The sequence below is a fragment of the Lolium perenne genome, chromosome 3 (assembly GCF_019359855.2).
Source record: "Lolium perenne isolate Kyuss_39 chromosome 3, Kyuss_2.0, whole genome shotgun sequence".
Lineage (NCBI taxonomy): Eukaryota > Viridiplantae > Streptophyta > Magnoliopsida > Poales > Poaceae > Lolium > Lolium perenne.
The window spans coordinates 185,273,615-185,299,160 of NC_067246.2; the positions used below are offsets into that span (position 1 = coordinate 185,273,615).

The 25,546-nt window shown below is 37.8% G+C and overlaps 1 long non-coding RNA gene across 6 annotated transcripts; it reads right to left on the reverse strand.

Moving 5' to 3' along the window:
- Positions 1–23,006: 23,006 nt before the first annotated feature.
- Positions 23,007–24,932, reverse strand: LOC127342832 (uncharacterized). Of its 6 annotated transcripts, none has more exons than XR_011755624.1 (6): positions 24,188–24,932; positions 24,031–24,065; positions 23,812–23,851; positions 23,664–23,704; positions 23,522–23,555; positions 23,007–23,261 (listed from the first exon to the last, which is right to left on the reverse strand). It is a non-coding gene; the product is annotated as an uncharacterized lncRNA (long non-coding RNA). The 6 variants fall into 6 exon arrangements; XR_011755623.1 differs by having other exon boundaries at positions 23,007–23,288; XR_007876905.1 differs by lacking the exon at positions 23,812–23,851 and having other exon boundaries at positions 23,664–23,769.
- Positions 24,933–25,546: the final 614 nt, after the last annotated feature.

The following is a 25,546-nucleotide window of genomic DNA, read 5'->3' on the forward strand; positions in this document are numbered from 1 at the left end:
TCATCTTATGTCATCTAGTAAGCATTCAATTAAGTTGATAAACAATGTCTAGACATATTCAAACCAGAAAATTCATGTATCAAGCTACCCCTAACCCCAAACTCTGTCTTATGAAGTCAAGCATGAAGAGAAGTACGTGGTTTTTTGGTTTCAAACATGGACATTTCAAAAACCCTCTCAAGAGCTTCATTTTGGAGTGACTACGAATGATACATGCTTAATTTTTCATATTCATGTTTTAAACTTGTTTAAATCATGGTCAAACCTAGGATTTGGCCAAGATTCAAATGGGCAAAATTAAAAAAAAATCAAGGCACATAGTCTTCTCATGTCATATAGTAAGCATCATTCAATTAAGTTGATAAACAAGGTCTAGACATATTCAAACGAGAGAAATCATGTATCTACCCCCTAACACTAAACTCTGTCTCATGAAGTCAAGCGCATGCATGAAGATATGTGGTTTTTGGTTTCAAACATGGAAATTTCAAAAACCCTCCCAAGAGCTTCATTTCAAAGTGATTAATTAAGAAGCATACATGCATGCTTACTTTTTCATATTCATGTTTTAAACTTATATTCAAATCTTGGTGAAACCTAGGATTTGACCAAGATTCAAATGGGTATAAAAATTAAAAAAAACAAAAAAGGTCTTCTTATGTTATATAGTAGGCATTCAATTAAGTTGATAAACAAGGTCTAGACATATTCAAACAAGAAAAATCAAGCATGTATCTACCCCTAACCCTAAACTCTGTTTCATGAAGTCAAGCATGAAGATATGTGGTTTTTGGTTTCGAACATGGAAATTCAAAAACCCTCCCAAGAGCTTCATTTTGAAGTGACTAAGAAGCATACATGCTTACTTTTTCATATTCATGTTTTTAACTTATTCAAATCTTGGTGGAACCAAGGATTTGACCAAGATTCAAATGGGTATAAAAGTTCAAAAAAAACAAGGTCTTCTTATATGTTATATAGTAAGCATTCAATTAATTTGATAAACAAGGTCTACACATATTCAAACCAGGAAAATCATGTATCTACCCCCTAACCCTAAACTCTGTCTTATGAAGAAGTCAAGCATGCATGAAGAGAAGTGGTTTTTGGTTTCAAGCATGGAAATTTCAAAAACCCTCCCAAGAGCTACATATTGGAGTGACTAAGAAGGATAGATGCTTAATTTTTCATATTCATGTTTTAAACTTGTTTAAATCATGGTCAAACCTAGGATTTAACCAAGATTCAAATGGGCAAAATTTTAAAAAATGAAAAATCAAGGCACATAGTCTTCTTATTTTTGGTTTCAAACATGGAAATTTCAAAAACCCTCCCAAAGAGCTTCATTTTGGAGTGACTAAGAAGGATCCATAGGAAACTATGTACTAATACAGTATAATGATCACCCGAGTTATTAGAGCAACAAGTCTGTCACTTACGTGTGGTTCCCATGCGTGAGGTCCCACACTTCAGTGAGCACAAGTCACGTACGCTAGGTAGGCAAACTCCCGGCCATCTTCTTTGTCAAGAGAGAGGCATCAACACTCTCTCTCTCTCTCTCTCTCTCTCCAATTATCCACCTCCGTTGGCTGCCGGTTTTGGCAGGTCGTTTCTAGCTCAGCTCGTAGGCCATGGTCTGCAGGCTCTGTAGCCATGGCGATTTGGTCGCGCCAAGTGGTTCGTCCCCGGCTCCGACGAGGATCAATCCGGACGGTGCCTATTAAGGACCCGATCGCATTTCTTGCTTTCAGCATGGGGTCTACCATGTAAATCTTAGGGATTTAGATGTAATTTCCTGTTTATTTTGTGTCCTGCTGTAAACTCCACTCTGATGCATATTGGAAATCTGGGTCCTTCAGGATCGTTCGGTTGTCCCTCTAAAAAAAACATCTCTCTCATTCTCGGCCTTTCTCGCTCGCTCGCACCCCCCTGCGCACTGACAACCCTGCACAACAGTCAACATCACCAGAAAAAGGATAGACACCATAAATAAGTGGGGCCCCGTTGATGTCTACTTCCCCCTCCTTTTCCTGTAGACAGTGTTGGGCCTCCAAGAGCAGAGGTTTGTAGAACAGCAGCAAGTTTTCCCTTAAGTGGATCACCCAAGGTTTATCGAACTCAGGGAGGAAGAGGTCAAAGATATCCCTCTCATGCAACCCTGCAACCACAAAGCAAGAAGTCTCTTGTGTCCCCAACACACCTAATAGGTGCACTAGTTCGGCGAAGAGATAGTGAAATACAGGTGGTATGAATATATATGAGCAGTAGCAACGGTGCCAGAAAATAGCTTGCTGGCGTGTAGTTGATGGTGGTAGTATTGCAGCAGTAGTAACGCAGTAAAACAGTAAACAAGCAACGATAGCAGTATTTAGGAACAAGGCCTAGGGATTACACTTTCACTAGTGGACACTCTCAACATTGATCACATAACAGAATAGATAAATGCATACTCTACACTCTTGTTGGATGATGAACACATTGCGTAGGATTACACGAACCCTCAATGCCGGAGTTAACAAGCTCCACAATTCAATGTTCATATTTAAATAACCTTAGAGTGCAAGATAGATCAACATAACCAAATAGATCACATCAATACCATCATAGTAATAGTTAACTTCACAATCCACAAGAGATCATGATCATAGCCTACGACAAGAACCACATGGTGCACACACTAGTCACCTTTACACCATGCAGGAGGAATAGAATACTTTAATAACATCACTAGAGTAGCACATAGATGAATTGTGATACAAAACTCATATGAATCTCAATCATGTAAAGCAGCTCATGAGATTATTGTATTGAGGTACATGGGAGAGAGATGAACCACATAGCTACAGCGGAGCCCTCAGCCTCGGGGATGGATTACTCCCTCCTCATCATGGAGGCAGCGATGGCGGTGAAGATGGCGGTGAAGACGGTGGTGGAGATGGCTCCGGGGGCAATTCCCCGTCCGGCAGGGTGCCGGAACAGAGAGTTCTGTCCCCCGAATTGGAGTTTCGCGACGGTGGCGGCGCCCCTGGAGTCTTTCTGGAGTTTCGTCAATTGGTGTCGAAGTTTTAGGTCACGACGGCTTAAATAGGCGAAGAGTCGGAGTCGGAAGAGTCCTGAGGCGACGATACCATAGGGTGGGGTGACCACCCTCCAGGCCGCGCCGGCCTATGGTGAGGAGGCCCTGGGCCTCCCCCTGGCTTGCCCTTCTGGCTCCGTGAGTCTTCCAGCGAAATAGAATTTCTGTAATTTTTCTGGATTTTTTCGAGCACTTTGGTTTTTGGGCCTTTTCTGCAATAAACAGACATAATAAACAGAAACTGGCACTGTGGCATCTTGTTAATAGGTTAGTCCAATAAATGCCATAATATGATATAAAGTGCAAGCAAAACATGTAGGTATTGTCATAAAACAAGCATGGAACATCAGAAATTATAGATACGTTGGAGACGTATCAGCATCCCCAAGCTTAGTTCCTACTCGTCCTCGAGTAGGTAAACGATAAAAAGATAATTTCTGAAGTGACATGCTACCAACATAATCTTGATCATACTATTGTAAATCATATGAGATGAATGCAGCGATTCGAAGCAATGTTAATGCAATGAGTAAACAATTAATCATATAGCAAAGACTTTTCATGAATAGTACTTTCAAGACAAGCATCAATGAGTCTTGCATAAGAGTTACTCATAAAGCAATAAATTCTTAGTAAAGACATTGAAGCAACACAATGGAAGATTAAGTTTTAGCGGTTGCTTTCAACTTGTAACATGTATATCTTATGGATAGTTGTCAATGCAAAGCGATATAACAAGTGCAATAAGCAAGTATGTAAGAATCAATGCACAGTTAATACAAGTGTTTGCTTCTAAGATAGAGAGAAATGGGTAAACTGACTCAACATAAAAGTAGAAGAAAGGCCCTTCGCAGAGGGAAGCATTGATTGCTATATTTGTGCTAGAGCTTTTATTTTGAAATCAAGAAACAATTTTGTCAACGGTAGTAATAAAGCATATGTATCATGTAAATTATATCTTACAAGTTGCAAGCCTCATGCATAGTATACTAATAGTGCCCGCACCTTGTCCTAATTAGCTTGGACTACCGGAATTATCGCAATGCACATGTTTTAACCAAGTGTCACAAAGGGGTACCTCTATGCCGCCTGTACAAAGGTCTAAGGAGAAAGCTCGCATTGGATTTCTCGCTATTGATTATTCTCAACTTAGACATCCATACCGGGACAACATAGACAACGGATAATGGACTCCTCTTTTATGCATAAGCATGTAGCAACAATTAATTTTCTCATATGAGATTGAGGATATATGTCCAAAACTGAAACTTCCACCATGGATCATGGCTTTAGTTAGCGGCCCAATGTTCTTCTCTAACAATATGCACGCTCTAACCATAAGGTGGTAGATCGCCCTTACTTCAGACAAGACGAACATGCATAGCAACTCACATGATATTCAACAAAGAGTAGTTGATGGCGTCCCCAGGAACATGGTTATCGCACAACAAGCAACTTAATAAGAGATAAAGTGCATAAGTACATATTCAATAGCACAATAGTTTTTAAGCTATTTGTCCCATGAGCTATATATTGCAAAGGTAGAGGATAGAAATTTAAAGGTAGCACTTCAAGCAATTTACTTTGGAATGGCGGAGAAATACCATGTAGTAGGTAGGTATGGTGGACACAAATGGCATAGTGGTTGGCTCAAGTATTTTGGATGCATGAGAAGTAATCCCTCTCGATACAAGGCTTAGGCTAGCAAGGTTGTTTGAAGCAAACACAAGCATAAACTAGTGCATCAAAACTTACATAAAAGACATATTACAAGCATTATAAGACTATACATCGTCTTCCTTGTTGTTCAAACACCTCACTAGAAAATATCTAGACTCTAGAGAAACCACTCATGCAAACCAAATTTTAACAAGCTCTATGTATTTCTTCACTAATAGGTGCAAAGTATATGGTGCAAGAGCTTAAACAAGAGCACAACAATTGCCAAGTATCAAGTTATTCAAGACATCATACCAATTACTACATGTAGCATTTTCTGTTTCCAGCCATATAACAATTAACGAAGCAGTTTCAACCTTCGCCATGAACATTAAAAGCTAAGAACACATGTGTTCATACGAACCAGCGGAGCGTGTCTCTCTCCCACACAAGCATTTATTCAAACAAGAACAAAAACAAGAAACATACAGACGCTCCAAGTAAAGTACATAAGATGTGACCAAATAAAAATATAGTTTCAAGAGAAGGAACCTGATAATTTGTCGATAAAAAGGGGATGCCTTGGGCATCCCCAAGCTTAGATGCTTGAGTCTTCTTGAAATATGCAGGGATGAACCACCGGGGTATCCCCAAGCTTAGACTTTTCACTCTTCTTGATCACATTGTATCATCCTCCTCTCTTGACCCTTGAAAACTTCCTTCACACCAAACTCAAAACAACTCATTAGAGGGTTAGTGCATAATCAAAAATTCACATGTTCAGAGGTGACACAATCATTCTTAACACTTCTGGACATTTCCCAAAGCTAATGGAAGTCAATGGAACAAAGAAATCCATCCCACATAGCAAAAGAGGCAATGCGAAATAAAAGGCAGAATCTGTCAAAACAGAACAGTCCGTAAAGACGAATTTTATTGAGGCACCATACTTGCTCAAATGAAAATGCTCAAATTTAATGAAAGTTGAGTACATATCTGAGGATCACTCACGTAAATTGGCATAATTTTCTGAGTTACCTACAGAGAATTTTGCCCAGATTCGTGACAGCAAAGAAATCTGTTTCTGCGCAGTAATCCAAATCTAGTATCAACCTTGCTATCACAGACTTTACTTGGCACAACAAAACACAAAACTAAGATAAGGAGAGGTTGCTACAGTAGTAAACAACTTCCAAGACACAAATATAAAACAAAGTACTGTAGCAAAATAACACATGGGTTATCTCCCAAGAAGTTCTTTCTTTATAGCCATTAAGATGGGCTCAGCAGTTTTAATGATCCACTCATGAGAAATAGTATTTGAAGCAAAAAGAGAGTATCAAGAGGCAATTCAAAACACATTTAAGTCTAACCCACTTCCTATGCAAAGGAATCTTGTACACAAATGAATTCATGAAGAACAAAGTGACAAGCATAAGAGGATGGAACACGAGTAAATTCAAGATTCTCAACATAAAGAGGGGAAACTTAATATTATTAAGATGCATATAACCATGTTTCCCTCTCTCATAATAACTTTCAGTAGCATCATTGATGAAATCCACAATATACCCATCACTTAAAACATTCTTATCATGGTTCATATGCATAGAAGTATCATTAATTTTGGCATAAGAAGAGTTCTTCTCACTAATAGTAACTGGAGCAAGATCATTATCAAGAATTTGAACACGGTAAACAAGTTGCATATTAAGGGAATTGTTTTTGGTAAACCAATCATGACTATGACAAGTTTCATAAGGATAGTTATAACCTATATCATAGCATTCTTTATAATAATCATCAAAGATTGGAGGCACAGTGTCATCATAAGAAATATAATAGTTATCTTTCACAGTCGGTTTATCTGTGTCCACACCATCATTGTTATTAGAAGGAGATGTATCAAGAATATAATGACCAGTAGCAAAAGGATTTTCAAACACCTCTTCCCCAAGCTTAGAGCTTTCTATATCATTATGGGAGGAAGCATGGATAGCACTGACACTATGGCAATTATTGTCATCTTCAGAATTAGTTTCCCAGAGATTTGTAATATCAAAAGTAGTGTGCTCATTCAAATCATGATCGCTAATGTATGTAAAGGGCATAGGAAGATCATCGTATTCAGATTCATTATCACAATAATCATTAGGAGCAACATACTTACGGTTACCTAGCGTTATCACATTCACGCGGGGATACGCCGTTACCTCTTTCTTTTTATTCTCCTCCTTCTTCTTCTTCTTCTTCTTCGTTCCCTTCTTCTTCTTCTTCTCTTTCTTCTCGTCGTTCCCTTCTTTAGGAGGAAAAGGCTTGAAGGTTGGCTTGTCCGTATAACCTGATTTACTTTCAGAAACAATAGAAGAAACTTGGGAGGATCCCTCCTTTTCATTAATTAGTTGAAAACACACAGCGGTCCTATCATATTTTGACAAGGTGTCATCTTCTAAAATATTTTGTATGTAAGTATTTGTATGGTTGTTATCAATGCAACTAGCAGGGTGGCCCGCGCAAATTGCGCGGCTAGCAATGAGAGATGATTTGAATCTTTTTGGTGTTTGATATTATAGAACATTATATTTTGTTGTCTCATGTTTGTAATTTGTATTAAATATATTAATATTTGTATTGCTTTTTTAGTTTTAGATATTTGTCGCATTTGTTAATTTATACTAAGGTCATGTTTGGATTATCGGTTATACGATATGAAATGTTTTTTTTTTGCTTTGATTATTCTGGATGTTTGTTATGGGAAACATGACCTCGTTCGTGAAATCCTACCTGTCCGGCATGCAGCCAATTTACCGGCGTTATAAACTATCTGAGAGATGAAAATGTGCGAACCAAATGATAATGCGAAAAATTAATAATTGTTTTTTTCCTTTTTAAATATTTAAAATGGTATAGCAAGCGCCGTCTCGTAATTTGTAATATGTCAAACACTAAATTGGTTTGACGTTTGTATGTCCTTTTAAAAAAAATACTTTACCCCTATTTTTAGCTCTATTTTTTTAAAAAAAAAATGTTCATAATTACCTATTTATTCGTTGTGTACATTATCTTGGTCCATCACTGCCGTTTAGGTTTTTGATGCCAAAATGCCACTACCGTGAGTTGTCAAAGCTATCATGTTAGTCAAAGTTGTCAGTTTATTTGGAATGCCCAAATTGCCCTCATCTAGACCAAGCAAAAAAGACCAGCTCCTTCTCACGGCCGACCGGACCAGACCAGACCAAAATTATCCAGTCTACTTCTCACGGCTGACCATGGCAGCGCTCCTGGACGCTCAATCCCAGCGCCGGATGTGGCTCTCTCCCCTCTAAATCCCTCACTCAGCTCCACTTATGTGCCCGACCTCCGCAGCTCAGCGCCGCCGGCAGATCTCTCCGACTTGGCGCACGATCTCGTCGCGCTAAGCCCGACGCGGGGCTCGGCAAGGTGACCTGCAGGCGACGCGAGGACCTGCAGCCTGCCGTGCTCGTCCGGCCCGCGACTCTCCCCGCCCCTCCCAGCTCTGCCCGACGCTCCTTTGCTACATCCTCTACGATATTGCTTCTTCTCAACCTTCTCTTAGGTTACAAAGTACTGTTATTTGTAGACTGCACCCAGAAAATTCAGATTTTGCTGTTTGTGTGTTTCAGCGTGAATTGATGGACGATTTCATTGTACAAATAGATGTCAAATGGTGCTCAATAAAATCTTATAATGGAAAACAAACTCTACGGGTGCAACAATAATTGAAACAAAGTCTATCAGGTGCAACGTGACAGATTTTTGTGTCCAAAATATTATGTACTGATACATGTTACGCTCCAGTTTTTTTTTGTGCGTGGCTTTTTAAAATCCAAGCCGTTCTTTTTTGGGCGTTAAATCTGAGCCATTATTTGTCTTGTGTTTTAATTATATAATAGATAAGAAAAACACCCATGTAGGACATCATCAATATCAAGATCACTCATATGTAACAAAGAGATTTTTCTCGACAGTTCTTCACATCCCAAAAATAAAGTAAGTTCATCATGCTGATTAGGAGTAATTTCATCATCACAATACAAATTTGCAGCACTCATTGGGTTCAAATTATCATTGGAGGAGCATTGAAAATTAAAATGACCCACTTCATGGCAAACTTCACAAATAAAAGGATAGAGGGCACAAACTTTTTTACCAAGATCATCTAGAGCCCTAAACCACTTTCTAGTTTTTTCATTAGCATGATGGATACAATATTCATCTTTGATTTGATTAATTCCACAAGGTCTATGTATTCCACAAAAATTAACATGCTTATAGGAAATAGCATTCTTAGGAGTTTGAGCACGCTTATTGCAATAATTAACAACAATTTCATTCTTCATGCAAGCCTCTTTAAAGGGTTCATGATACTTATCAAAATTCTTCTTAGGCAATTCAAAATGAGAAGCAAAGGATTTATAAAGATTTGCAGCAACTTGAGAGTCAAGACCATAAGTAGCACTCATATTTCGAAATTTATCGGTATCCATAAAAGCTTCAATGCATTCATAATCATAATTTATACCTGACTCTTTACCTTCATTGTTCTCCCATCCTTCGGCGTTCTCCTTAATCCGATCAAGAAGATCCCACCTAGCTTCAACCTCCTTGCTTGTGAAAGATCCCTCCGAACAGGCATCCAGATAGTCCTTGTGTTGTCCTGAAAGCCTCGCATAAAACTTGTTAACAATAACATTACGGGGAAACTCATGAATGGGACATTTGAGCATTAGTGATTTCAATCTCCCCCACGCTTGAGAAATACTCTCTCCATCACGAGGATAAAAGTTATAAATATAATTCCTATCAATATGCACTTCATGAGGAGGGTAAAATTTAGAATAAAAGAGAGATGCAATTTCCTCCCAACCAAGAGAATGACTATTCTCCAACAATTTATACCAATGCGCCGCTTTACCAGCCAGCGAGAAAGAGAATAGCTTCTTCTTCACTTCATCCATAGAGATACCTGCACACTTGAATAACCCGCATAATTCATGCAAAAACTGTAAATGATCTCCAGGATGGACAGTTCCATCCCCTTTATAGCGGTTATCCATAACACGTTCAATAATTTTCATGGGTATCTTGAAAGAAGTACTTGCAGTAGGTGGATTTAAAATATCACAAGCATTATTAGAGTTATCGCATATGGGAGATAAAGCATTATCAGAACAAATTTTTTCCCTTAAAGATGGGAAGCCAAAAAGATCACAGAAACTAGCTTCCCCAAGCTTAGACTTATTCATAGCACTAGCAGTGATTGCGTTCATACCAATAATATTGCTACTAGCATGCAATTGAGGCTCCATAGGTTCTTTAATTTTCGCATCACACAATTCATGTCCTAACTTAGGAAATAAATCAAAAAGCTCATAGTTGTATTCCATTATGCCTAACTAGTGTAAACAAGAAACAAAAAGTTGCAATTGCAGGATCTAAAGGGAATAGCTTCGAGCAAAAACACAATGGCGCCAGAAAAGTACTACCTGGAACCGGAGTATGAGTGCCTTTTCCCTTTCCTCCCCGGCAACGGCGCCAGAAAATTGCTTGATGTCTACTTCCCCCTCCTTTTCCTGTAGACAGTGTTGGGCCTCCAAGAGCAGAGGTTTGTAGAACAGCAGCAAGTTTTCCCTTAAGTGGATCACCCAAGGTTTATCGAACTCAGGGAGGAAGAGGTCAAAGATATCCCTCTCATGCAACCCTGCAACCACAAAGCAAGAAGTCTCTTGTGTCCCCAACACACCTAATAGGTGCACTAGTTCGGCGAAGAGATAGTGAAATACAGGTGGTATGAATATATATGAGCAGTAGCAACGGTGCCAGAAAATAGCTTGCTGGCGTGTAGTTGATGGTGGTAGTATTGCAGCAGTAGTAACGCAGTAAAACAGTAAACAAGCAACGATAGCAGTATTTAGGAACAAGGCCTAGGGATTACACTTTCACTAGTGGACACTCTCAACATTGATCACATAACAGAATAGATAAATGCATACTCTACACTCTTGTTGGATGATGAACACATTGCGTAGGATTACACGAACCCTCAATGCCGGAGTTAACAAGCTCCACAATTCAATGTTCATATTTAAATAACCTTAGAGTGCAAGATAGATCAACATAACCAAATAGATCACATCAATACCATCATAGTAATAGTTAACTTCACAATCCACAAGAGATCATGATCATAGCCTACGACAAGAACCACATGGTGCACACACTAGTCACCTTTACACCATGCAGGAGGAATAGAATACTTTAATAACATCACTAGAGTAGCACATAGATGAATTGTGATACAAAACTCATATGAATCTCAATCATGTAAAGCAGCTCATGAGATTATTGTATTGAGGTACATGGGAGAGAGATGAACCACATAGCTACAGCGGAGCCCTCAGCCTCGGGGATGGATTACTCCCTCCTCATCATGGAGGCAGCGATGGCGGTGAAGATGGCGGTGAAGACGGTGGTGGAGATGGCTCCGGGGGCAATTCCCCGTCCGGCAGGGTGCCGGAACAGAGAGTTCTGTCCCCCGAATTGGAGTTTCGCGACGGTGGCGGCGCCCCTGGAGTCTTTCTGGAGTTTCGTCAATTGGTGTCGAAGTTTTAGGTCACGACGGCTTAAATAGGCGAAGAGTCGGAGTCGGAAGAGTCCCGAGGCGACGACACCATAGGGTGGGGTGACCACCCTCCAGGCCGCGCCGGCCTATGGTGAGGAGGCCCTGGGCCTCCCCCTGGCTTGCCCTTCTGGCTCCGTGAGTCTTCCAGTGAAATAGAATTTCTGTAATTTTTCTGGATTTTTCCGAGCACTTTGGTTTTTGGGCCTTTTCTGCAATAAACAGACATAATAAATGAAGCGGCACTGTGGCATCTTGTTAATAGGTTAGTCCAATAAATGCCATAATATGATATAAAGTGCAAGCAAAACATGTAGGTATTGTCATAAAACAAGCATGGAACATCAGAAATTATAGATACGTTGGAGACGTATCACCCGTGACTGCTCTCCCTTCGTCTCCTCCCGTGTGATCCCTCTTCCTCCGACTCCCGACCTTGCGGAAAAGAAAAATGAAATGAAAGAGTTTCACTGGACGGGCAAACACATGTGCTGCCTACTAATAATAATAATAATGTAAAAAAATCGACCTACGAATCTATTATTAAATAAGCTAAACTAGGGTTTTGCCCAGTACTACGGATCAATTTCTGAAAATCCAACTACGGGGTTCGATTTTGGCCTGCTAATATAAAATTATATAATCCGAACTAGTATTCCTCTAAAAAATCATTTTGGTATGCATCGTTTGGTACTTTTCATAGCTAGAGTGCTTACTCCCTCCGTTAGCAAATAGTCTTCGTATGTCATATAGTAAGCATTCAAGTTGAAAAACAAGCTCTAGACATATTCAAACCAGAAAAATCATGTATCTACCCCCTATATATCCCTAAACCCTGACTTATGAATTCAAGCATGAAGAGAAGTGGTTTTTGGTTTCAATCATGGAAATTTCAAAAACCCTCCCAGGAGCTTCATTTTGGAGTGACTAATTAAGAAGCATACATGCTTACCTTTTCATATTAATGTTTTAAACTTGTTCAAATCTTGGTCAACAAACCTAGGATTTGACGAAGAATCAAATGTGTATAAAAAAATTAAAACCAAGGTCTGCTCATGTCATATAGTGAGCATTCAATTAAATTGATAAACAAGGTCTAGACATATTCAAACTAGCAGGAAAATCATGTATCTACCCCCTAACCCAAACTCTATCTTATGAAGTCAAGCATGCATGAAGAGAAGTGGTTTTTGGTTTTCAAGCATGGAAATTTCAAAAACTCTTATGTCATCTAGTAAGCATTCATCAATTAAGTTGATAAATAATGTCTAGACATATTCAAACCAGAAAGTTTATGTATCAAGCTACCCCTAACCCCAAACTTTGTCTTATGAAGTCTAGCATGAAGAGAAGTACGTGGTTTTTTGGTTTCAAACATGGAAATTTCAAAAACCCTCTCAAGATCGAGCTTCATTTTGGAGTGACTACGAAGGATACATGCTTAATTTTTCATATTCATGTTTTAAACTTGTTTAAATCATGGTCAAACCTAGGATTTGACCAAGATTCAAATGGGCATAAAAATTCAAAAAAAACAATAAAATGAAAAACCAATGCACATAGTCATCTTATGTCATCTAGTAAGCATTCAATTAAGTTGATAAACAAGGTCTAGACATATTCAAACCAGAAAATTCATGTATCTACCCCCTAACCCTAAACTCTGTCTCATGAAGTCAAGCATGAAGATATGTGGTTTTTGGTTTCAAACATGGAAATTTCAAAAACCCTCCCAAGAGCTTCATTTTGGAGTGACTAAGAAGGACATATGCTTAATTTTTCATATTCATGTTTTCAACTTGTTTAAATCATGGTCAAACTTAGGATTTGACCAAGATTCAAATGGGCATAAATTAAAAAAAACAATAAAATGAAAAACCAATGCACATAGTCGATCTTCTTATGTCATATATATAGTAAGCATTCAATTAAGTTGATAACAAGGTCTAGACATATTCAAACCAGAAAAATCATGTATCTACCCCTAACCCTAAACTTTGTCTTATGAAGTCAAGCATGAAGAGAAGTGGTTTTTGGTTTCAAGCATGGAAATTTCAAAAACCTCCCCAAACTTCATTTTAGAGTGACTAAGAAGGATACAAGCTTCCCTTTTCATTTTCATGTTTTAAACTTGTTTAAATTATCTTGGTCCGCCCATGCTATAGTTTGAGGCCATTTGGATGACGTCGAAAAAATTCTTTGATTAGAAATGGGGTTGTTCGAACCCCGTAGTTGGATTTTTTTGAACCTTGATCTGTAGTACTGGGCAAAACCCTAGTTTAACCTATTTAATTATAGATTCGTAGGTCGATTTTTTTACGTACCTTTTTATTATTACTCTACTATGCAGCACATATGTGTTTGCCCGTCGAGTGAAACTCGGAGGAAGAGGGATCACTCGGAAGGAGAGAAGAAGGAGGGAGAGCATTATGGTGTCTCCCCTTTTTCGGGTGATGATGTTGACTTGTTGTGCGGTGGTTTGTCGGTGAGCAGGAGGTGCGAGCGAGTGAGCGAGCGAGTCGAGCGAGGCCGAGAATGAGAGAGATTTTTTTTTGTGAGAGGGACAACCGAAGGATCCTGAAGGACCCAGAGACTTCCAATACGCATCCTGATGCGTCTTCTCTTGACAAAGAAAATGGCTGGGAGTTTGCGTACCTATTGCACGTGACTTGTGCTCACTGAAGTGTGGGACCTCACGCATGGGCACCACACGTAAGTGACAGACCTGTTGGTGTAAAAACTAGGTTGATTATTATAGTGCATTAGAACAAAGTTGCCTATGGATTCAAGGGTAGGAAATCCAAGTTAACTCATTTACATGACATTATTTTTTCCATGAAGCAAAGTTAACACATCTATCAATTGGTACATTTTGGAGTGACTAAGAAGGATCCATGCTTACCTTTTCGTTTTCACGTGTTAAACTTGTTTAAATCTTGGTCAAACCTAGGATTTGACAGAGATTCAAATGGGCGGAAAATAAAAAAAAAACAGAAAAATGAAAAACCAAAGCACATACGTAGTTTTCTTATGTCATATAGTAAGCATTCAAGTTGATAAACAAGGTCTAGACATATTCAAAACATACAAATCATGTATGTACCCCTAACCCTAAACTATGTCTTATGAAGTCAAGCATGAAGAGAAGTGGTTTTGGGTTTCAAACATGGAAATTTCAAAAACCTCCCAAAAACTTCATTTAGAGTGACTAAGAAGGATAAATGCTTCCCTTTTCATTTTCATGTTTTAAACTTGTTTAAATCTTGGTAAAACCTAGGATCTGACCAAGATTCAAATGGGCATCAAAAATAAAAAAAATCAGAAAAATGAAAAACCAAAGCACATAGTCTTCTTATGTCATATAGTAAGCATTAAAGTTGATAAACAAGGTCTAGACGTATTCAAACCGGACAAATCATGTATCTACCCCTAACCCTAAACTCTGTCTTATGAAGTCAAGCATGAAGAGAAGTTGTTTTGGGTTTCAAACATGGAAATTTCAAAAACCCTCTCAAAGAGCTTCATTTTGGAGTGACTAAGAAGGATCCATAGGAAACTATGTACTAATACAGTATAATGATCACCCGAGTTATTAGAGCAACAAGTCTGTCACTTACGTGTGGTTCCCATGTGTGAGGTCCCACACTTCAGTGAGCACAAGTCACGTAGTCTTCTTATGTCATATAGTAAGCATTCAATTAAGTTGATAAACAAGGTCTAGACATATCAAACCAGAAAAATCATGTATCTACCCCCTATATATCCCTAAACCCTGACTTATGAAGTCAAGCAAGAAGAGAAGAAGTGGTTTTTGGTTTCAAACATGGAAATTTCAAAAACCCTCCCAAGAGCTTCATTTTGGAGTGACTAGTTAAGACGCATACATGCTTACTTTTTCATATTCATGTTTTAAACTTGTTCAAATCTTGGTCAACAAACCTAGCTACGATTTGACGAAGATTCAAATGGGTATAAAAAATTAAAACCAAGGTCTGCTCATGTCATATAGTAAGCATTCAATTAAATTGATAAACAAGGTCTAGACATATTCAAACTAGTAGGAAAATCATGTATCTACCCCCTAACCCTAAACTATGTCTTATGAAGTCAAGCATGCATGAAGAAAAGTGGTTTTTGGTTTTCAAGCATGGAAATTTCAAAAACCCTCCCAAGAGCTACATATTGGAGTGACTAAGAAGGATAGATGCTTAATTTTTCATATTCATGTTTTAAACTTGATTAAATCATGGTCAAACCTAGAATTTGACCAAGATTCAAATGGGCATAAAAATTCAAAAAAAAATGAAAAACCAATGCACATAGTCATCTTATGTCATCTAGTAAGCATTCAATTAAGTTGATAAACAATGTCTAGACATATTCAAACCAGAAAATTCATGTATCAAGCTACCCCTAACCCCAAACTTTGTCTTATGAAGTCAAGCATGAAGAGAAGTAGTTTTGGGTTTCAAACATGGAAATTTCAAAAACCCTCTCAAGAGCTTCATTTTGGAGTGACTACGAATGATACATGCTTAATTTTTCATATTCATGTTTTAAACTTGTTTAAATCATGGTCAAACCTAGGATTTGGCCAAGATTCAAATGGGCAAAATTAAAAAAAATCAAGGCACATAGTCTTCTCATGTCATATAGTAAGCATCATTCAATTAAGTTGATAAACAAGGTCTAGACATATTCAAACGAGAGAAATCATGTATCTACCCCCTAACACTAAACTCTGTCTCATGAAGTCAAGCGCATGCATGAAGATATGTGGTTTTTGGTTTCAAACATGGAAATTTCAAAAACCCTCCCAAGAGCTTCATTTCAAGTGATTAATTAAGAACCATACATGCATGCTTACTTTTTCATATTCATGTTTTAAACTTATATTCAAATCTTGGTGAAACCTAGGATTTGACCAAGATTCAAATGGGTATAAAAATTAAAAAAAAAAAAAAGGTCTTCTTATGTTATATAGTAGGCATTCAATTAAGTTGATAAACAAGGTCTAGACATATTCAAACAAGAAAAATCAAGCATGTATCTACCCCTAACCCTAAACTCTGTTTCATGAAGTCAAGCATGAAGATATGTGGTTTTTGGTTTCGAACATGGAAATTCAAAAACCCTCCCAAGAGCTTCATTTTGAAGTGACTAAGAAGCATACATGCTTACTTTTTCATATTCATGTTTTTAACTTATTCAAATCTTGGTGGAACCAAGGATTTGACCAAGATTCAAATGGGTATAAAAGTTCAAAAAAAAAGGTCTTCTTATATGTTATATAGTAAGCATTCAATTAATTTGATAAACAAGGTCTACACATATTCAAACCAGGAAAATCATGTATCTACCCCCTAACCCTAAACTCTGTCTTATGAAGAAGTCAAGCATGCATGAAGAGAAGTGGTTTTTGGTTTCAAGCATGGAAATTTCAAAAACCCTCCCAAGAGCTACATATTGGAGTGACTAAGAAGGATAGATGCTTAATTTTTCATATTCATGTTTTAAACTTGTTTAAATCATGGTCAAACCTAGGATTTAACCAAGATTCAAATGGGCAAAATTTTAAAAAATGAAAAATCAAGGCACATAGTCTTCTTATTTTTGGTTTCAAACATGGAAATTTCAAAAACCCTCCCAAAGAGCTTCATTTTGGAGTGACTAAGAAGGATCCATAGGAAACTATGTACTAATACAGTATAATGATCACCCGAGTTATTAGAGCAACAAGTCTGTCACTTACGTGTGGTTCCCATGCGTGAGGTCCCACACTTGATGAGCACAAGTCACGTACGCTAGGTAGGCAAACTCGGCCATCTTCTTTGTCAAGAGAGAGGCATCAACACTCTCTCTCTCTCTCTCCAATTATCCACCTCCGTTGGCTGCCGGTTTTGGCGAGTCGTTTCTAGCTCAGCTCGTAGGCCATGGTGTGCGGTGCTCTGTAGCCATGGCGATTTGGTCGCGCCAAGTGGTTCGTCCCCGGCTCCGACGAGGATCAATCCGGACGGTGCCTATTAAGGACCCGATCGCATTTCTTGCTTTCGCATGGGGTCTACCATGTAAATCTTAGGGATTTAGACGTAATTTCTGTTTATTTTGTGTCCCCGTAAACTCCGCTCTGATGCGTATTGGAAATCTGGGTCCTTCAGGATCGTTCGGTTGTCGCTCTGAAAAAAACATCTCTCTCAGTCTCGGCCTTTCTCGCTCGCTCGCACCCCCGCATGCCCGACAACCACTGCACAGTCAACATCACCAGAAAAAGGATAGAAACCATAAATAATTGGGGCCCCGTGACTGCTCTCCCTTCGTCTCCTCCCGTGTGATCCCTCTTCCTCCGACTCCCGACCTTGCGGAAAAGAAAAATGAAATGAAAGAGTTTCACTGGACGGGCAAACACATGTGCTGCCTAGTAATAATAATAATAACGTAAAAAAATCGACCTATGAATCTATTATTAAATAAGCTAAACTAGGGTTTTGCCCAGTACTACGGATCAATTTCTGAAAATCCAACTACGGGGTTCGATTTTGGCCTCGCTAATATAAAATTATATAATCCGAACTAGTATTCCTCTAAAAAATCATTTTGGTATGCATCGTTTGGTACTTTTCATAGCTAGAGTGCTTACTCCCTCCGTTAGCAAATAGTCTTCGTATGTCATATAGTAAGCATTCAAGTTGAAAAACAAGCTCTAGACATATTCAAACCAGAAAAATCATGTATCTACCCCCTATATATCCCTAAACCCTGACTTATGAATTCAAGCATGAAGAGAAGTGGTTTTTGGTTTCAATCATGGAAATTTCAAAAACCCTCCCAAGAGCTTCATTTTGGAGTGACTAATTAAGAAGCATACATGCTTACCTTTTCATATTAATGTTTTAAACTTGTTCAAATCTTGGTCAACAAACCTAGGATTTGACGAAGAATCAAATGTGTATAAAAAAATTAAAACCAAGGTCTGCTCATGTCATATAGTGAGCATTCAATTAAATTGATAAACAAGGTCTAGACATATTCAAACTAGCAGGAAAATCATGTATCTACCCCCTAACCCAAACTCTATCTTATGAAGTCAAGCATGCATGAAGAGAAGTGGTTTTTGGTTTTCATGCATGGAAATTTCAAAAACTCTTATGTCATCTAGTAAGCATTCATCAATTAAGTTGATAAATAATGTCTAGACATATTCAAACCAGAAAGTTTATGTATCAAGCTACCCCTGACCCCAAACTTTGTCTTATGAAGTCTAGCATGAAGAGAAGTACGTGGTTTTTTGGTTTCAAACATGGAAATTTCAAAAACCCTCTCAAGATCGAGCTTCATTTTGGAGTGACTACGAAGGATACATGCTTAATTTTTCATATTCATGTTTTAAACTTGTTTAAATCATGGTCAAACCTAGGATTTGACCAAGATTCAAATGGGCATAAAAATTCAAAAAAAACAATAAAATGAAAAACCAATGCACATAGTCATCTTATGTCATCTAGTAAGCATTCAATTAAGTTGATAAACAAGGTCTAGACATATTCAAACCAGAAAATTCATGTATCAAGCTACCCCTATCCCCAAACTCTGTCTTATGAAGTCAAGCATGAAGATAAGTACGTGGTTTTTTTGGTTTCAAACATGGAAATTTCAATTAAGTTGATAAACAAGGTCTAGACATATTCAAACCAGAAAAATCATGCATGTATCTACCCCTAACCCTAAACTATGTTTCATGAAGTCAAGCATGAAGATATGTGGTTTTTGGTTTCGAACATGGAAATTCAAAAACCCTCCCAAGAGCTTCATTTTGAAGTGACTAAGAAGCATACATGCTTACTTTTTCATATTCATGTTTTTAACTTATTCAAATCTTGGTGGAACCAAGGATTTGACCAAGATTCAAATGGGTATAAAAATTCAAAAAAAAACAAGGTCTTCTTATGTTATATAGTAAGCATTCAATTAATTTGATAAACAAGGTCTACACATATTCAAACCAGGAAAATCATGTATCTACCCCCTAACCCTAAACTCTGTCTTATGAAGTCAAGCATGCATGAAGAGAAGTGGTTTTTGGTTTCAATCATGGAAATTTAAAAAACGCTCTCAAGAGCTTCCATTTTGGAGTGACTACGAAGGATACATGCTTAATTTTTCATATTCATGTTTTAAACTTGTTTAAATCATGGTCAAACCTAGGATTTGGCCAAGATTCAAATGGGCAAAATTTAAAAAAATCAAGGCACATAGTCTTCTTATGTCATATAGTAAGCATCATTCAATTAAGTTGATAAACAAGGTCTAGACATATTCAAACGAGAGAAATCATGTATCTACCCCCTAACCCTAAACTCTGTCTCATGAAGTCAAGCGCATGCATGAAGATATGTGGTTTTTGGTTTCAAACATAGAAATTTCAAAAACCCTCCCAAGAGCTTCATTTTGGAGTGACTAAGAAGCATACGTACGTGCTTACTTTTTCATATTCATGTTTTAAACTTGTTCAAATCTTGGTCAAACCTATGATTTGACCAAGATTCAAATGGGTATAAAAAATGAAAACCAAGGTCTTCTTATGTCATATAGTAAGCATTCAATTAAGTTGATAAATAAGGTCTAGACAGATTCAAACCAGAAAAATCATGTATCAAGCTACCCCTAACCCCTAATTAACTCTGTCTTATGAAGTCAAGCATGAAGATAAGTATGTGGTTTTTTGGTTTCAAACATGGAAATTTCAAAAACCCTCTCAAGATCGAGCTTCATTTTGGAGTGACTACGAAGGATACATGCTTACCTTTTCATATTCATGTTTTAAACTTGTTTAAATCATGGTCAAACCTAGGATTTGACAAAGATTCAAATGGGCATAATATAAAAAAAAACAAAAAAATGAAAAACCAAGGCACATAGTCTTCTTATGTTATATTGTAAGCATTCAATTAAGTTGATAAACAAGGTCTAGACATATTCAAACCAGAGAAATTATGTATCTACCCCCTAACCTAAACTCTGTCTCATGAAGTCAAGCATGATGATATGTGGTTTTTTGGTTTCAAACATGGAAATTTCAAAAACCCTCCCAAGAGCTTCATTTTGAAGTGATTAATTATGAAGCATACATGCATGCTTACTTTTTCATATTCATGTTTTAAACTTATTCAAATCTTGGTGAAACCTAGGATTTGACCAAGATTCAAATCCGTATAAAAATTAAAAAACAAAATAAAAAAAACAAGGTCTTCTTATGTTATATAGTAAGCATTCAATTAAGTTGATAAATAAGGTCTAGACATATTCAAACCAGAAAAATCATGTATCTACCCCTAACCCTAAACTTTGTCTTATGAAGTCAAGCATGAAGAGAAGTACGCGGTTTTTTGGTTTCAAACATGGAAATTTCAAAAACCCTCTCAAGAGCTTCCATTTTGGAGTGACTACGAAGGATACATGCTTAATTTTTCATATTCATGTTTTAAACTTGTTTAAATCATGGTCAAACCTAGGATTTGGCCAAGATTCAAATGGGAAAATTTTTTAAAAAAAAATCAAGGCACATAGTCTTCTTATGTCATATAGTAAGCATTCAATTAAGTTGATAAACAAGGTCTAGACATATTCAAACGAGAGAAATCATGTATCTACCCCCTAACCCTAAACTCTGTCTTATGAAGTCAAGCATGCATGAAGAGAAGTGGTTTTTGGTTTCAAGCATGGAAATTTCAAAAATCCTCCCAAGAGCTTCATTTTGGAGTGACTAAGAAGCATACGTACGTGCTTACTTTTTCATATTCATGTTTTAAACTTGTTCAAATCTTGGTCAAACCTATGATTTGACCAAGATTCAAATGGGTATAAAAAATGAAAACCAAGGTCTTCTTATGTCATATAGTAAGCATTCAATTAAGTTGATAAATAAGGTCTAGACATATTCAAACCAGAAAAATCATGTATCAAGCTACCCCTAATTAACTCTGTCTTATGAAGTCAAGCATGAAGATAAGTATGTGGTTTTTTGGTTTCAAACATGGAAATTTCAAAAACCCTCTCAAGATCGAGCTTCATTTTGGAGTGACTACGAAGGATACATGCTTACTTTTTCATATTCATGTTTTAAACTTGTTTAAATCATGGTCAAACCTAGGATTTGACCAAGATTCAAATGGGCATAATTTAAAAAAACAAAAAATGAAAAACCAAGGCACATAGTCTTCTTATGTTATATTGTAAGCATTCAATTAAGTTGATAAACAAGGTCTAGACATATTCAAACCAGAGAAATCATGTATCTACCCCTAACCTAAACTCTGTCTCATGAAGTCAAGCATGATGATATGTGGTTTTTGGTTTCAAACATGGAAATTTCAAAAACCCTCCCAAGAGCTTCATTTTGAAGTGATTAATTATGAAGCATACATGCATGCTTACTTTTTCATATTCATGTTTTAAACTTATTCAAATCTTGGTGAAACCTAGGATTTGACCAAGATTCAAATCCGTATAAAAATTAAAAAACAAAATAAAAAAACAAGGTCTTCTTATGTTATATAGTAAGCATTCAATTAAGTTGATAAATAAGGTCTAGACATATTCAAACCAGAAAAATCATGTATCTACCCCTAACCCTAAGCATGTATCTCGTTGTTTGCGCTATGATACAATATCTACCTATGTTACACTAATCTCCTCTCTCCTACTTAATTAGCTGCCACATCAGCTGTTTTGTGGGACCAATGTGTATGATACTAGCTATGATACTAGCACTATCATGTGGGTACCTAAATCTCGAGTCAAAGTTTGACACGAGACCGATGTGGACTTTATTAATGGTGGAAGGGAGTAACAATCATAAGCACATTATTATTATTGATTGAACAACATTTTATTTGATGTGCCATAAGAAGTTTAGAAACTCCTAGCCCCTGGAGGTGGCGTTTTGGCACACACGTGCATATGCACCGATTATTGGAAATAATAAAAAAACAATTATATAAATGTTAAAAAAATCTGATATAAATTTTTTGGTATACATTGTGACATCCTATGTTCGTTCATAAGTTTTCGTGGAAAAACAACATTTTGTTCGGTGTGTACAAAAAAGGCAAAAAATGTACGTAGTCGTGTTACAGCATCAAAATTTGTCTTTTTTTACAGGAGCCACATATTTTTTTTAAAAAACTTATGTACCAACATAAAATGTCTAGATATACATGTAAAATTTCAGTTTAGAATTTTTGGACACTTTGAAATGTGGATTCACATAATGGATTCCTCTACCTCGACCCCCTTGGATTACTGAACAGACTTACAGTACTACTAGTAGGGCCTACTATTTATTATTACTAGATGATACCCCGCGCGTTGCTGCGGAAACATTGTGGAGTAAACTTTTTAAAATGTGAAATTTAAATCTAAGATAAATTATCTTGGAATGATTTCAGTGAACAAAATCAGGAGGACCACAAAAGTTCTAAGGTATTCATAAAGCACAAATGGAAAAAATTATGTCGATAATACAGTCAAAAGCAGCCATCAAAACTGAACATAAAAGGATTTACTTTCCTAATTACAAAATATATATGGTCATTTTTTAAAAGGTCATACCTTTTGTAATTATAAATATGGTCATTTTTGTAGAAAAAGGTCACCATGGATTTATTGCTCATATAATATATAGTTACATCGTCCATGAGGTTTTTGCAAGGAAAGCTAGCCAGGGCGTTCATTGACTATTATTGACATATAAAAACCTAGCTATTTAATGTGATGTGCCATTTGCCATCCTTTGATGATACTTGAGATCGAACCTCCCAATGTCAATATCCATTTACTCAATGCACTCACCATATACATCAACTGCTTCATCCCACTATTATTCCTCTCCTGCAAAATATTAATATATTTGACAATCTGCAAATGGGCAAGCGCAAAGAGTGAAAATATATCACTTTTAATTTTCAATGATTACATGGTAACCATTTACAATAATGGAAAGTGTTGATCCATGATAGTACAATTTAAAATGAGAAGTAACCACATTGTCAATCTTGCATTTTAAAAGGGCTACACATTGGAGCGACTGCACACTGACGTGTGGTTAAAGGTACATCTAGAGGTCAATCGGAGAGAATTTCAAAACACACCTTAACAGTTAACACGCAGTTCCTCCCTTCACAGCTGCGGTTGGATGAAGGGATATATGTTGGGCAGTAAAAATAATTTTAATAATCGTAATCATAGAACAGTTAATTAGCATAAAATTTCAAATAATTTGGAACAACATACCTCGTGTGTTATCGAAGATAAATGTAGTCCATTAAGCAAACCTGAAGGCTTTCGACAATGGTTATAGTATCACATATAAAGCCACTGCATGCACTTACACCTTTAACTACATTATATATGTGAGAAAACTTTCTCAGTACATATATACCTGATTATTGTAGATAATCTGTAAAAGAGGCATGCCACATCTAATATGCAATAGAAAGTTAGTACTTGAGATGACAATGTAAATAAACAAACTTCGTTAGTGTAGTTTCAAAACTGAGTAGTGAAATATGTAATTATTTGAATCATCAACGTCTGCACTGATAAATGAAGACAATACTGAATATCATTAGAGCAATCAGGGGATTCAGGGTGAGCGCACCTTACATATGCTCCTTCTATACTTGAGATGACAATCTAAATAAACAAACTTCGTTAGTGTAGTTTCAAAACTGAGTAGTGAAATATGTAATTATTTGAATCATCAACGTCTGCACTGAATATCATTAGAGCAATCAGGGGATTCAAGGTGAGCGCACCTTACATATGCTCCTTCTATATTTGCTCAGATTTCGCTGCTGATTATATGAATATGAGCAACTCCATGGCTTCCTTTTGACATCCCTCCATCCACGTGAACCTAAGAACCTGAATTAAAGCCAATCAAATTTTGCAGGATGAAATACGAAACTGCAAATCTAAGAACAGGCAAAGCTCCTGGAATCTACACCTAAAAAATCTGTTAAACGGCAGGGCGGGCAGGTAACTCTAAGAACCATAGTTAGTAGAGGCACCGGTGTATGGGCGGGCAGGCTGCCGGCAACGATCCGGCGGGGTGTTCCAATGGAACGAATGGTTCCACTTTGACGAAGCCATGCATGGAAAGCCAGAGATGTGACCAATCCAATTAATCCAAACAAAACGCGGTGATTTTGAGCTAGCAGGCATGATCTAATGAAATCGTTGGAGGGGCAACCTACCAGATTGGAAAGATATGTTGAGGGATTGGAAAGACGAAGGAGAGATTAAAATCGGAAGCGGCCAGTATCAGCGTGGATACCATTGCCAGAGGCCGCGACGCAAGCACGGATTGGCATGATTGAATATTGATGCAGATGGTCGCACGGAATTGGTTTTTAACCTGGAGGACGCCGCGGCGGATCAGTTCCATCGAGCACTTTTTACTTGATCATTGCTCGATTTATTGGGCGGTTTCTCGAGCATTTGTGGTGAGGGGGGCGTTCGTGGCAGGAACATTTGTGGCACTGGACGGTCGCGGAATTAGCGCCGGTGATTAGCCCATACGGAATGCGAACAGCAACAGCCTTTTCCTTTAGAAACGGCGGCCCGAGCGAGTCTCGACTGGCAACATGAGTCTGCCAGCCCACGAAGGGGGTTCCGGCCCAGGTGGCTCGACCTGCCAACATACACAGAATTATTTTGTGACTCGTGACCGACGTAGCGACAGTGTGGGATAAAGGAGATGACGTGGCTCGCTGTGAGGCCAGCAAAATGGGGCCATCTATTAAGAAAGAGAAGATTACCTACTGCAGGCAAAATTTAATCTCATCGAGCGGTGAAATTCCCCGCCAACGCCCAAATATCTCGCGCCGCAAAGTTTCAGATCTGCGAATATTTTTTCCCTCAAAAGAAGGATTGCGAAATTCCCTTTTTCTCCTCTATCGCCCAGCTTCGCCCTAGTTCCGCCCGCAAGCCCTCAGAGAAACCGCTCCTCTTACCTACCTCCCACCTTCACGGCCGCCGCACCGGAAAATCACCGCCGCACTTCGCCGTTCAAGCTGCCACGGCTTCAAACCTCGAGGCTGCCCTATCCGCTTGATCTGCACCTACTCCGGCGTCCACCGCACCGTATCTCGTTCGCCGACTCTATTGACCAC